This window comes from Dermochelys coriacea, chromosome 8 (assembly GCF_009764565.3).
Source record: "Dermochelys coriacea isolate rDerCor1 chromosome 8, rDerCor1.pri.v4, whole genome shotgun sequence".
Taxonomy (NCBI): Eukaryota; Metazoa; Chordata; order Testudines; family Dermochelyidae; genus Dermochelys; species Dermochelys coriacea.
This window is the reverse complement of record NC_050075.1, coordinates 104827487-104840832: the sequence shown is the minus strand read 5'-3', so window position 1 is coordinate 104840832 and position 13346 is coordinate 104827487. Positions and strand designations below refer to the sequence as shown.

Sequence of the window (13346 nt, the reverse complement as noted above, 5' to 3'; positions counted from 1 at the left end):
GCTCAATGGGGGGTCCAGATGCTGATAGAGTGGGTCTCAGTGGGGTGGGGATCCAGATGCAACTGGTTGGGGCTTGGTGGGGTGGGGATCTGGGTGCCCGGGGCTTGTTGGGGTGTTCCAGGTGCAGGGGGAGTGGAGCTTATTGGGGGGTTTGAGGGGGGGGAGGAGGCTCAGAGTATGAGGAGGTCTGGATGCACAGGGATTTGGGCAGCTGGGGGAGCAGCTTCCTGTACAGGGATCCTTCTCCCTGCAGCTGAGGTGTGATGGGTGCAGGAAGCGGGGCGTGGGAGTGGGGGAATTTGCAGAGCTTCCTGCAGCCAGGGGAGAAATCTGTGGAGAGGTCTGGCTATGGCCCTGATGCCTTGCAGTGGAAGAGGAAGTCCTGACCTCCCTAGCCCAGCCTGGACTAGCAGCTGAGCCCGGCAGAGAGCAGAAGCCATCACCTGGGTCTACCCCAGTTCTGCCTCCTGCTGCCCCCCCGCCAGTGATTTACCTCTCTGCTGGCTGCCCTGGGCACCCAAAACATACTGCTGGGGAGGGTTGCATGACCCCTCTTGTGGCTTACCTTTGCTTCCCCATCAGAAAGTCATTTTTCTGCAGGGAAGCAAAAAAATATACAGGGGACATAAATTCTGAGCAGGTGCAGTGGAGCAGAATTCCCCTAGGAGTACATAAGTCTTGTTTCAACAAAAATACGTGCAGATTCTCAACTGTTGAATCCACACAGAGCTATCAGAGACGGATATATTTTTTTTCCATTAACATTTTTCATGTGCTTTTAAAGTGTTTTTGAAAGGTGCCACGTTGGAGACTAAAGTCCTCTGTTCATCTCTTTAAGAGGTGGAGGACAGCCAGTGGTAGTGCAAGCCTACTCAATTGCTTAGTCAGTATGGCTCAAACCTGACATGAAGGAAACTTACAGGAGTGAGTGGGGAGTTCAGCATTCATGCAGCGGACAGTGTTTGCCTTTTTTGTTGAGACTGCCAACAGTGGTCCCTGTTGCTTCCAATCCCAACCTTTGTACTCTGGATAAAATGTCCAGTGGGCTTGTACTGAGATTTAATAAACTAATTCCACACAAGTCACTGATGGGAACAACATTTGGTCACTGCGGTTTGGACAATGAAGACATGAAAAAACTAGATTCTCATTACTAATCCCTGCAGGTTTTTGTTGTTGTGAAATCAAGACGATAGAAGTATTGCCACAAAACATAAAATAGCAAACTGGAAAAAGCAGAAAAGAAAAGGAGTACTTGTGGCACCTCAGAGACTAACTAACAAATTTATTTGAGCATAAGCTTTCGTGAGCTACAGCTGCATCTGATGAAGTGAGCTGTAGCTCACGAAAGCTTATGCTCAAATAAATTTGTTAGTCTCTAAGGTGCCACAAGTACTCCTTTACTTTTTTGCAAATACAGACTAACACGGCTGCTACTCTGAAACCTGGAAAAAGCAGATTTCTTAAAACATAGCACCTTAAAAATTAAGCCAGTTATTCATTTTAACATCTCTTTTTACATTTGCAGAGTTTTAGGAGACTCTGTTTTAATGATAATCTCTGAGAGAATTTAACTGTTGCTAGGTTTAGTTTTCTGTGGTCTGGTTTGTGGTAGAATAAAACTGCATAGTGGCTGGATTATATAAAGAACAAGCGAGTGTGCCATTTAAACCTACAATAAGCTTAAAGTCATAGCCTTCTAACTAATAACTAGGCCCTAAAGTTTGTGTATCACAGAAGCAAAGTCAGTTCCTTAGGTTACCTTTTATAAACTGTCTTAGATTTCAGGTTTTGGTAATAAATGAGTTTGAATTTTTATTCTTTAAAATCTCTCCTTTGTATAAGGAGTAATGTTGGGAAAGTGCTGTGTGGTGCCTGTGATTCACTGCTGAACAATATGACTAGGTAAAAAGGCTTTTTTTAATGAGGCATGAATGAATCTTTTTGTTGAAGTCATATGATGGTGTTAAAATCAGTTACTTAAAACAGAACACAGGACTCAGACATCAATTATCCATCAGTATACTTTTTAGACCAGCTTAGCTAGATTTATATTAGGTTTTAGTAACACTACTGCTTACATGATTTGGGAAAAGTCAAGACAGTGATTGAATAAGAGCACTTGGACAAGTATTTGGAGACAATCCAGTGAAACAAATACTTGATATTAGTTATTCATCTGTAGCCTTTACCTAATGTAACAATTCAGATTTTTGGCACAAAGCATTTTTGACCTGGAGTCGAGGATTCCAAAGTTTTTTCCTGTTTCTTGGTCAAGTATGGAGATGGGTACAATATAAAGCTATTGTAAGTATTAACGGGTACAATATAAAGCTATTGTAAGTATTAACAAGTATTAACAATATTGCACTGTGGTGAGGTCTTTAGGCACTGACAGTTTATGATGGTTTATTTAGTAACTATGGATATTGCTGAATTGTTTGTAAAGTATCTGTCTTCAGTTACTTCAATCCTTTCTTTTTGATTACCTCTGTGAAGAGAACTTCAGTAGCCTCTGTATCTAGAAGGTCAAAACTACAAACTGCAAAGAGCAAGATAACAGCTACTGACGTGATTTAAATTTTTAACAGAATAGAGATTTTCAAAGTGTTCAATATGCTTCTTGTAAAGATGCTTTGACTAAATTATTTTACTGCGTTTCCTGCAACTATAGGTAGTGCAGTCAGTCAGACCTAGTTCTTTTGAATTGGTTTACTTTTGTTTAGTTTAATAAGTTAGTACTATGATGTGATTTTCATTTATTTCTGATTGATACCCAGATGCCCTTATCAACCAATTAGAATTGTATGGCTCAATGGAAAGAGCCTTGCGGATCAGTAGATCTCAAAAATCTTTGTTTATCTCAGAGTTGTTAATACTATAGTATTGAAGTGCTCCCCATATAAATTAAATCTGCATAGCAAGATCTATGGAGTCTACTGTTTGTTCTTCCATCCCTGATTTAAAGAGTCTCTGTTCAGAAAATTATTTTTTAAAAAAAATTATGATTCATGTAATGGTGGAAATGGTATGTCAAAGAAGATCTTGCATTGTGCCTTAGAGATGGGTAGGCTCAGGATCATTCTGAATTCTTCTGGAAATTTGTCCCACACCTGAATGTCCTTGACGGAGAGCACTTTATTTTTAGATTTTTTCTGCTTTATAAGCTTCATTGTCCCAACAGAATGTAGTTGCATTGACAGGTAATAGATGGAGACACAGTCAGTGATGTAGCTGAGTCCTGACCCACTGATTGTTTTGATGGACAGGATCAAGGCCATGACCTAGCCATGGGACAATGCAATCTGATTTGGAGTCAATGACAGGATTAGAGCGCAGGTGTGATGTGCTCATGATGGCCCTTCCTATTGAGGTGGCACTCACATATTCTGTGCGAGCTAGAGCCTTTTCATTGCATCCAACATCAGCCCTACTGTGAGGAAATATACAGTACTTTACAATATATGTCCATGCTCTCTGAAGAATGTATGGATTGCTATAGAAGGATCTTTATCATGGAGGAATGGCATACAAAAAGTTTTTTGTTTTTCCTTTTTTTTCATTGCAGTTTGGCTCAGTGGTGAGTTCAACAGGACCCGGAGGCTTCAGACCAATTGATGAGTGGATGCCTTTGTTAAAAGGCGAGGAGTGCTCTTTCTGCTAGTTCTTTTAAACATTTTGTCTTCTGACTCTCATTACCTCATTCTTATCTAGGTTCAGTTTTAGCCAGTTGTTCTTCACCCTGAAGCTCCTCTCTTGTAGGCATTATGACATCCTTGTGTTGGTATTGGTGCATTTATGGAACGTGACAGAGTTGGATGTCTTCAGTATACATTTTTGGCAGTGGAGCTTGGGGTGTCTCACCATTTCTACAAGTGGACTTGTGTAAAAGCTGAAGCAGTGAGGAAATGGATGGATCCATGTAAGATCCCAAATATGAAGATCGTTGGATAACTACTCCTCTTTCCCATGATCACTCTCTGGATCCTGTTTGAAAACCATTTTAGTGCTGTATCATCTACTTTAGTTGTATTAAGTTATACAGGCTTGGCAAGCCAGTCAGTAGACTGCCTATTTGACAAAGGTCAGATATTGTTAAATATTCCAGCAAGAATGCCATGATACAGGCAGTGGCCTACCTTTTTGATTGCATCATGGTGCCATCTGTTAGCCTACTTAAATGTCTTGATCATGGACTTTCCCACAGAGCTCTTCTTCGGTGTGGGAAAGGTATTCAGAGTGTCACAGCTAAATACAAGATCGAACAGATAGTTTAGCATAAGTAGTTAAACTTTCTAAGGGACAATTCAAGATGGAGTGGCCCATTAACACCCCTGTAGTCATAGGACAAAAACTGGGGTTAGTGGGTTATGGATTGTTATAAAGTAGCAGCCGTGTTAGTCTGTATTCGCAAAAAGAAAAGGAGTACCGGTGGCACCTTAGAGACTAACAAATTTATTAGAGCATAAGCTTTCGTGAGCTACAGCTCACTTAAAGCTTATGCTCTAATAAATTTGTTAGTCTCTAAGGTGCCACCGGTACTCCTTTTCTTTTTGGATTGTTATAAGAAGCCAGAAATCCAGTGTCTTTATTAAGACCATGATTTTCAGAGTCTAGCAAAGTTATTACTTTAAGCTCCGAGGCTCATCTTTTGAAAGTGTTGTGCAGGTTTCCTCTGGTAGGTCAGATATAGAGGATCACTTTGTTAAAAGTGTTCATTCACAAGTGATACGGTGTTTTTGTCTTTTATCATTTTCCTTTGAGAGGTCATTTGAGAACATAGTGATTTTCTGGTTTCACCCACATAATTGTTGTTGGGACATTTAGTTCACTGATTGAGGTACATCACTTGCTGTGAGAGACATGTGTAGGACCCATGGATCTTGAAAGCTGTGTTGGGGGGGGGTGCTGATCATTGTATCAGTGGAGATATGTCTGCAAATTTTCTTCTGTTGTACTGGCAGGGTCTGATGCTGCTTAAATTAGTGTGTCCTGGTCTGTGGGCAGGTTGATTCTGATGATGTGTTGGGAGAGGTTGGGGCATTGTTTGAAAGCCAGAAAAGGGGGTTCAGAAAAGATTTCTTTCAGGTTGAGGTTCCCATCAAATATGGGTTGTAGTTACTTGAGGATACCCTATATGGGTTCAAGTGTAGGGTGCTTGGTGACAACTAGGGGTGTGTGGTCAGAGGGGGTCTTATTTCTATTTCTATATTGAAGCAGATTATCTCAGGGTATTTGGGTGGCATTCCAAGATGCGGTCATCTTCTCTGGTGGAGTGTCCTTGCTTAGTGAAGGTGGTTTTGAGTGTGTTAAGGTGTATATCCCAGACATTTTCCTTGGATCATATTCTGTGGAATCTGAGTGCCTGGCTGTAGATAACAGATTTCTTGGTGTGATTGGGGTGATTACAAGATCTATGAAGATAAGTGTGGTGATCCATGGGTTTCTTGTATATAGTTATCTGAAGGGTTCGATAGATGAAGTTGATTGTGGGGTCCAGGAAATGGATGCTAGTGTTGAAATGTTCCAGAGAGAGTTTAATGGATGGGTGGAGGTTGTTGAAGTAGTGGTGGACATCTATGCAGGAGTTTAGGTCGTCTGTCCAGAGGATGAAAATATCATTGATGTATCTCAGCTATATCATTGGTTTCATGGTGCATTTGTCCATAAATTCTTGTTCAAGGTGGCCCATGAAGAGGTTGGCATATTAGGGAGCCATCCTAATACCCATGGCTGTTCCATGGTTTGGACAAAGCGTTCGTTGTTGAATATAAAATTGTTACGGATGCATATCTGAGGGTTGTCCCTTGTCTTGAAAATATTTGAGGCAGGTAGCTGTGCCATCATTGTGAGGAACGTTGGTATATTGGGAATTGACATCCATGGTGGCAAGCATGATATTCTGAAAGAGGTTGTTTATGTTGTGGAGTTTATGGAAGAAGTTGATTGTGTTGTGGAGGAAGCTGGCCCTTTGTATGGTGAGTGGTTTGAGGATAGGTTCTGAGTCCCGCTATTCCTTCAGAAAGAGTGCCATAGCCAGATATGATGGGTCTTCCTGGATTCTCATGTTTGTGTATTTTGGGAAGCATGTAGAAGGTCCCTGGGGTGGGTTCATGGGGGATGAGTTAATAGAGTTTTTCTTGGAGTTTTTTGGAGAAGCATTTGATGATATCCTTAAATTCCTGAGTAAACTGTGGTCAATTGAAGGGTTAGAAGGGAGTGCAAGGGTCATCTAGTTTAACCCCCTGCCAAGGTGAAGGATTTGTTGTGTGTAAACCTTCCAAGACAAATGGCTATCGAGTCTCATTTTGAAACCTCCAGTAAAGGAGTTTTCCCGACTTCCTGAGGAAGTTTGTTCCATTGTCCCACTGTTCTTACAGTTAGGAAGTTTTCCCTGAGATTTAATTTAAATCTGCTATGCTGTAGTTTGAACCTAGTGCCTCTTGGCCTGCTCTCTGTGGCAAGACAGAACAGTTTTTCCTCATCTTTTTTATGAGAGCCTTAGAAGTATTTGAAGACCATCATGTTCTCTCCTCCCCCATCCCCCTACCCCAATCTCCCTCTTTCTCCAGACTAAAGATACTCAGTTCCTTCAGCCTCTGCACATCTGGCTTACATTCCATCCCTCTGATGATCTTTGCCACTCACTCTGTATCCTTTCCAGTTTCTCTACATCCTGTCTGTTTTGCTAGGGCCTACTAAATTCATGGCCATGAAAAACGCATCCCGGACTATGAAATCTGGTCTTTTGTGTGCTTTTACCCTAGACTATTCAGATTTCACAGGGGAGACCAGTGTTTCTCAAATTGGGGGTCCTGACCCAAAAGTGAGTTGCAGGGGGGGTCACAAGGCTATTTTGGGGGGGTGGTGTCACAGTATTGCCACCCGTCTGTGTTGATTTCAGAGCTGGGCTGCCAGAGAGTGATGGCTGTTGGCCGGGTGCCCAGCTCTGAAGGTGTTGCCCACCAGTAGCAGTGCAGAAGTAACCGTGGCCATACCATACTATACTACCATTACTTTGGCCTTCAGAGCTGGGCTCCCGGCCAGCAGCCACTGCTTCCCAGCTCTGAAGGTAGCGATGCCGGCAGCAGCAGCCACACAGAAATAACCTTGCAACCCCCCCCACAACTCCTTTTTGGGTCAGGACCCCTACAATTACAACACCATGAAATATCAGATTTAAATAACTGAAATCATGATATTTATGATTTTAAAAATCCTATGACCGTGAAATTGACCAAAGTGGACCGTGAATTTGGTAGGGCCCTATATATAGCAGTGACCAAAATTGGACACAGTACTCCAGCTGAGGCCTAACCAGCACTAAGTCGAGTGGTACAGTGGATCCTTGCTAGAGCACACATCTCTATAGCATGGAATTTACATGTAGCGCGGTCGTGGTGATGGATCCCAAATTTAAATATTTAAATTGGGATCCATGGTAACGCGGTACCGTGCATGGATCCAGAACCCCGCGTTCTAGCGAGGGTCTGGTGTACTATCACCTCCTGTAACTTGCATGCTATGCCTCTGTTAATGCAACCCAAAATTGCATCTTCTTGCATCTTTGTATGTTTTCAAATCCTTCCCCAAACAACTCCAAGAGAAACTCTACAAACTCATCTCATACTTGAAGAGCTCCGTGTAAGCTTGAAAGCTTGTCTCTCTCATCAACAGAAAGTGGTCCAATAAAAGATATTACCTCACCCACCTTGTCTCAGAAAAATGATAAAAGACAAAAACACCATGTCAACAGTCGGTGAACACTTTTCACAAAGCAGTTACTCCATATATGACCTCTGTCTTCATCTTCAAAGGAAACTCACACAACACCTTCAAAAGACAAGCCTGGAGCTTAAATTCATAACTTTGCTAGACATTAAAAATCATTGACTTAACAAAGTCATTGGATTTATGGCTTATTACAAGAATCAGTAATCCACTAACCCCCCTTTTTTGTCCTATGACTGCAGAGGTGTTAACTGGCTACTTCATCTTGAATCGTCTCTTACCAATATTTGTTAACTAGTTACGCTAAACCATCTGTTCCGCTTTGTATTTGGTTGTGTGACACTCTGAGGGCATGTCTACACTTCCAGCACTGCAGCAGTGTGATGCAGCTGCAGCACGTCTGGTGAAGGAGCTCTATGCCGATGGGAGAGAGCTCTCCCATCGGCATAATAAAACCACCTTTGCAAGCAGCAGAAGCTACGTCGATGGGAGAAGTTCTCCCACCGACATAGCGCTGTCCACACCAGCGCTTATGTTGGTGTAGCTTATGTCAGTCTTGGAGTGGGGTTTATTCAAACCCCTGAGCAACATAAGTTCTGCAATGTAAATTGTAGTGTAGACATAGCCCGAGTACCTTTTCCAGATCTGAAGAGGAGCTCTGTGTAAACTCGAAAGCATATCTTCTTTCCAATAGAAGATGGTTCAATAAAAGATATTACTTCACCCACTTTGTCTTTCTAAGATGGTGCACATCAGTTACAGAATTTGCCATCCTCTCTCCTGGAAGAGGATTAGCTTTTATTTATGATGCATTTATGCATGTAGTTAAATTATAAAGATTCTTCGCTGTTTTGGTGGTCAAAGACACCTTTTTTTATATATAGCTATTTTTGCCTTACCCAAACTTTTATTTGGGTCTTTAATAAATGCATTGTGCAGTATCATGTTATTTGACAAAAGCAAATGTGTAACCCACATACACACAGTGTGGTTAGTTCTTGGTCCCTCTCTAATGGGTAATCATTGTCTGGACATGTATGAATCTGCTAATATCTTTGTGATATGGAACCTTGTCCTTGGTTCTATCTCTGTTGCCACTGACCCATCCAGGGATGTTGAATTAAATAAATGTTAGTGATTGTTAGTAAATTTTCTCCCAAATCTCTTCTCGGTAGAATTATACAGAAGTAAATTGCTTCCAGAGAATGTGCTAAACCCAAGCTTAAAACTATACCTGTTTCTACTTCTAATCTTTCTAAACCTTCATACTTAAAACTGAGGAAACAAAAATTTTAGCTGGAGAAAACAAGGAAAATATTTTGACTTGCTGGACTGAAGAGAATAAAGGCAAGCATGGGAAGAGAATTTGCACATTTATTCTAGTCTTTTGTACAAAGACCTTAATTAAATAAAGATTATATACTCTGGTTCGGTACTAATAATTTGGATATCATATGGGTGGGAAAACAAAATCTCTTGGTCAGTATATTAGGTGAAGATTAAACCTAACATGGTTATGGTTATAAGTGATTATGGGGAGCCTTGCTAATGTTATCACACTTATTAATTTTGTGCAAATATAGTGTCAAAGCGAAGTGGGAGGCAAATATTCCCTAATATTGCAAATATCCAAAGAGATAAGGTAAGACATCACCATTGCTCAATATAGGAGACTCTGGTATCTTAGTGGACAGGCTGTGCACTGCTGTACAGGAGTACTTGGTTTGAATTCTGGTCTGTCTCTTTCCCCTTTCATGCTCAGAGAGCGTGGAAGTTATGGAGACAGTACAGTTATTCCTGGGAAGAAATGCATGATATCACTCGGTTTCAGTCTCTCTTGGCAATAAGGTAGTTCTGTCGATGAGTCATGTGCAGTTTTCCCTGACTTAGGAGAAAGGCAGCCATGACAGTACAATGCCTCAAGTGTGGGGGGAATATAATATGAAGAAAATGGGCAAAAAATGTCCCATGGTGCTCTAAGAAGGAAGTGGGATGTGGCATTCTGTTCCCATCCTGTGCTATCTTGGATTTGGAAATAAAGAAGAATAATGCCTTTTCAGTTTGTGGTATTTTTTTTATAAATGGATGAGAGAGACTTTACATTCTAACTATACTCCTCCCTTCAACTCAGAAGAGAAACATTCACAAGCAGTAGATTAAAAATAACCTAGTGCTCTTAAATTGATATGAGGTGCTGAGTCAGGAGCTGGAAAGTGTGGAGTTGCGCCTACAGAGGCTCCATAGTAGTGTTGCCAGTAGTATATGGGGCTTGCTGAAATTATTTGAAGTATAGTTTATAAAGGGGAAATTGGTACATGAGAAGGATTTTAGGATTGATCTGTGTGTTTGAGGAAGTTCTTAGCAATATTTTAAAAATGGGGAAAATGTTGTATGCAGTTTTTTAATTAAAATTTGCCACTATTTAATCTACCTAATTTTCATACCAGGACCATAATAAAATTATTATTATATAGTGTACATGTAAATATCTCTGCTTCACCCTCCACCAGAGAATTGGTATTCTGGTTTGTTTGGGGTTTTTTGTTTGTTTTTTTGTTGGTGGTGGTGCTAATTGTGGGAAGGTGGCTGGGTTTTTCATTTTGCTCTGACGGTTCTGAGGTATGTGATAGTCCTGACATCTTCCAGATTTGAGGACCAGTAGTCAAGAAAACTCCATTTCCTGGGTGTATAGGTCTCATTTTTTATGTTGACAATTCCATTGTTCCTGTGAAACATAGCTGTCAGCGGAGGTCGTGATCCAGTAGAGCAGTGGTCCCCAACCTTTCTGTGGGAATAGCACATTCCTATTCCCAGAAGACTGTGGCACCCCGTCACCGAAATGCTGCCAAAAAGCGGCAGCGGAAAAAAGCGCTGCCGAGAAACGGCAACGCTTCTCGGCGGCATTTTCGGCAGCCCGGTGTCCTGCGGGCATGCACAACTGTCCTGGCAGGCGCCATTGCACCCATAGGCACTGTGTTGGGGACCCCTGCTGTAGAGAGAGGCATTTGTCTGATAACTTGGATCGCTTCCATGGTAGGCTTTAAAGATGAGGACCTTAACTTTGATTTTGACCTGCTATCCAATGAGGAACCACAATGGTGGGTTTTATAAATATTTGAAAATGTAAATACTCCTTTAAAAATACACCACAATCTCTTAGACACAGTGTTTTAGTTAAAATCTGGACAAGATGTTCATGTGGAATGTTAGTTTGGAAAGCTAACTTTCTGCAGATAATGGATTTCAGGAAAGACGGACAGTAGTTTGTGACAACCATGCAAAATAGCATGAGTTTGATTTGAGTTAATGATAGAAATTACCATTCAAAAACTAAAATGCAAGATTCAGAGATTTAAGGGATGCAAGGGAACCTCTTGAACCTACAAAAGATTATTATCATAGTGTAGCCTTGTGTTTTTCTAGTGTCCTCAATATCCTCTGACGGTGTGTTCTAGTGCCAATTTGTCCTTGTAGTTTTGAAGTTCATAAAGAAAGAAAGAAGAAATAGCTAGAATATAACCTGTTTATGTATTTATTCCTGATATGTTTAACTTGTGTGGTAAAATTCATAGTTTAACAAATTAACACATTATGAATTTTTTAAGATGGAAGTTCTGTAGATTCTTACACAGTTTGATTTCCAAAAATGGGATATTTAGCATGTTTTCTCCCCAGTAAAGAGCAGCTGTTCTTTTCACTGCTCATGACTTTCCCAGAGGCTCTGGGTGGGAGCAATGACTGCATTCCTATCACAGGATGAATTTTTGAGCTGGTATGTGAGATTTCTGCCAGAGTTTTTTCTAGTATGCCATATCTCTCTCTGGTTCTGCATTTTTCTTGTGATTCACTAAGAGTGAACGTGACACTTCTGTCTGAAGCCCAGAAAAAGTTTGCCACTGATTTGCTGTGCTCTAAGTGTGAGTGATGTCAGTAGTACATTGCTGTCTGTATGACGGATCAGATTGTTTAGATTGTATCTTTGGCTTCTCAGTACTACTGCTGCATACTGTTGGTCTTCATTTCCTGTTCATGGATGCTAGAAATAGACTTGTGGAAGACTTCTTTAAAAATAATTAGATTTTGACATGAGCTGGCTGATTAGTCTGGACTGTTACAGAATTCATAAAGTCTGTGGTGACACTTGGGATATTTGAAGAGCTCTGTATTACATTGATTGTTCTGTACTCTGCAGTGGAGTGATAACAGCAGGTTCTCCTTTCTGGCTTTAAACCTCTTAGTCTGAGAAGAAACAGTGTATCAGAAAGTACAATGATGAAACGGAGGCAACATAGACTTGGAGCCCCATCTCTGCGGATCCAGTAAGGACTGTTGTGAAAAAAAAATTACAATTTAGCATTGCATATGAAAACTACCAGGGAAAATACCAGAATTTTTCATGGCCAACAAATGTCATCTTAATTTAACTTAGAAGAGGATTAATCATTAAAGGAGCATTTTATCAGTGTCAAACTTTTCATTTAGCTTTACGTAGGAAATATTATTTTCCAAAACTCTGTGGTGAATGATGTACTGGAAGTAAAAGTGTTGCCAGATGAATGCAATCTTTTATAGTTTTAAAAATAATTGTTTAAATGGGCACCTAATATATGTTTAGTATTGTACATGGCATTAAGTGATATGGTAGAACTGAACACTCATCATACTCTGTGCTTTTTGTATTCTTTTATTTAAAAAACAGGGTTATTTAAACAGATTAAAAGGGAAATAAACTTTAATCTATCAGAATAAGAGCAGTGAGAAAGCTCAAAGCAGCTGAAGCCCCCCTTCCTTTTAAAATAATACATTCCAAATATTTTAGGTGAGATGAGAATCTTTTTGCTGCATTACCTGAAATTTTCATCTTAATGTACAACTCTAGGCATTTTAAGTATACCGATTTATGGAACATATTTTATTTTGATACTTACCTCCTTTGTAAAGCGCTTTGAAATCTTCTGATGAGAAACACTATATAAGAGCAAGTCATTATTAGTGTTATTTTGATCTTAAAAATTAAAGAAATTTTATATAAAGAGTATGGATGTAAGCATGGAGGCTAAGTGAATCTGTGTTATGTAGTCCATGATGAAGGAAGAGGAGGAGGACAAGAGGAAGGCTTAACCTTTCTGTCAGCAGATTGTAAGCCCCATCAGCTGTTTAAGTACATATTGCTAGTGGGGATTTCCAGAAACTAAGGGTTGCTTACTGATCAGATGCATTTGGTTTCATTAGGCAATTTTAAAGCAGGCAACATTAGCAGCTCTGGATAATTTCAGTATTTTAACATGCAACATTTGGGCCCAAAAGAACAATAACCAAAGTCTATCCTAAATTTTTTTTTCCCACCAAATGCATCCGATGAAGTGAGCTGTAGCTCACGAAAGCTTATGCTCTAATAAATTTGTTAGTCTCTAAGGTGCCACAAGTACTCCTTTTCTTTTTGCTAAATTTTCATACTACTGTATTTAATGTTTTGAACAGGACAGATGAAGCTCTTTCATGTATGTATGTATTACCAAAAGAAAAGTAGGTTAATATTTATGCCCAGTTAATACAACATATGTTGTTTATTATTTGTATAATAATACCACCTTGTAGCACCCAGAAGTCCTAGC

General features: G+C 40.2%; 1 protein-coding gene across 5 annotated transcripts in view; it reads left to right on the top strand.

Annotated features, from left to right (window-relative positions):
* Positions 1-13346, top strand: part of MAST2 (microtubule associated serine/threonine kinase 2) — a 401769-nt gene that overhangs the window by 199735 nt on the left and 188688 nt on the right. The gene's annotated exons all lie outside the window — the stretch shown is intronic.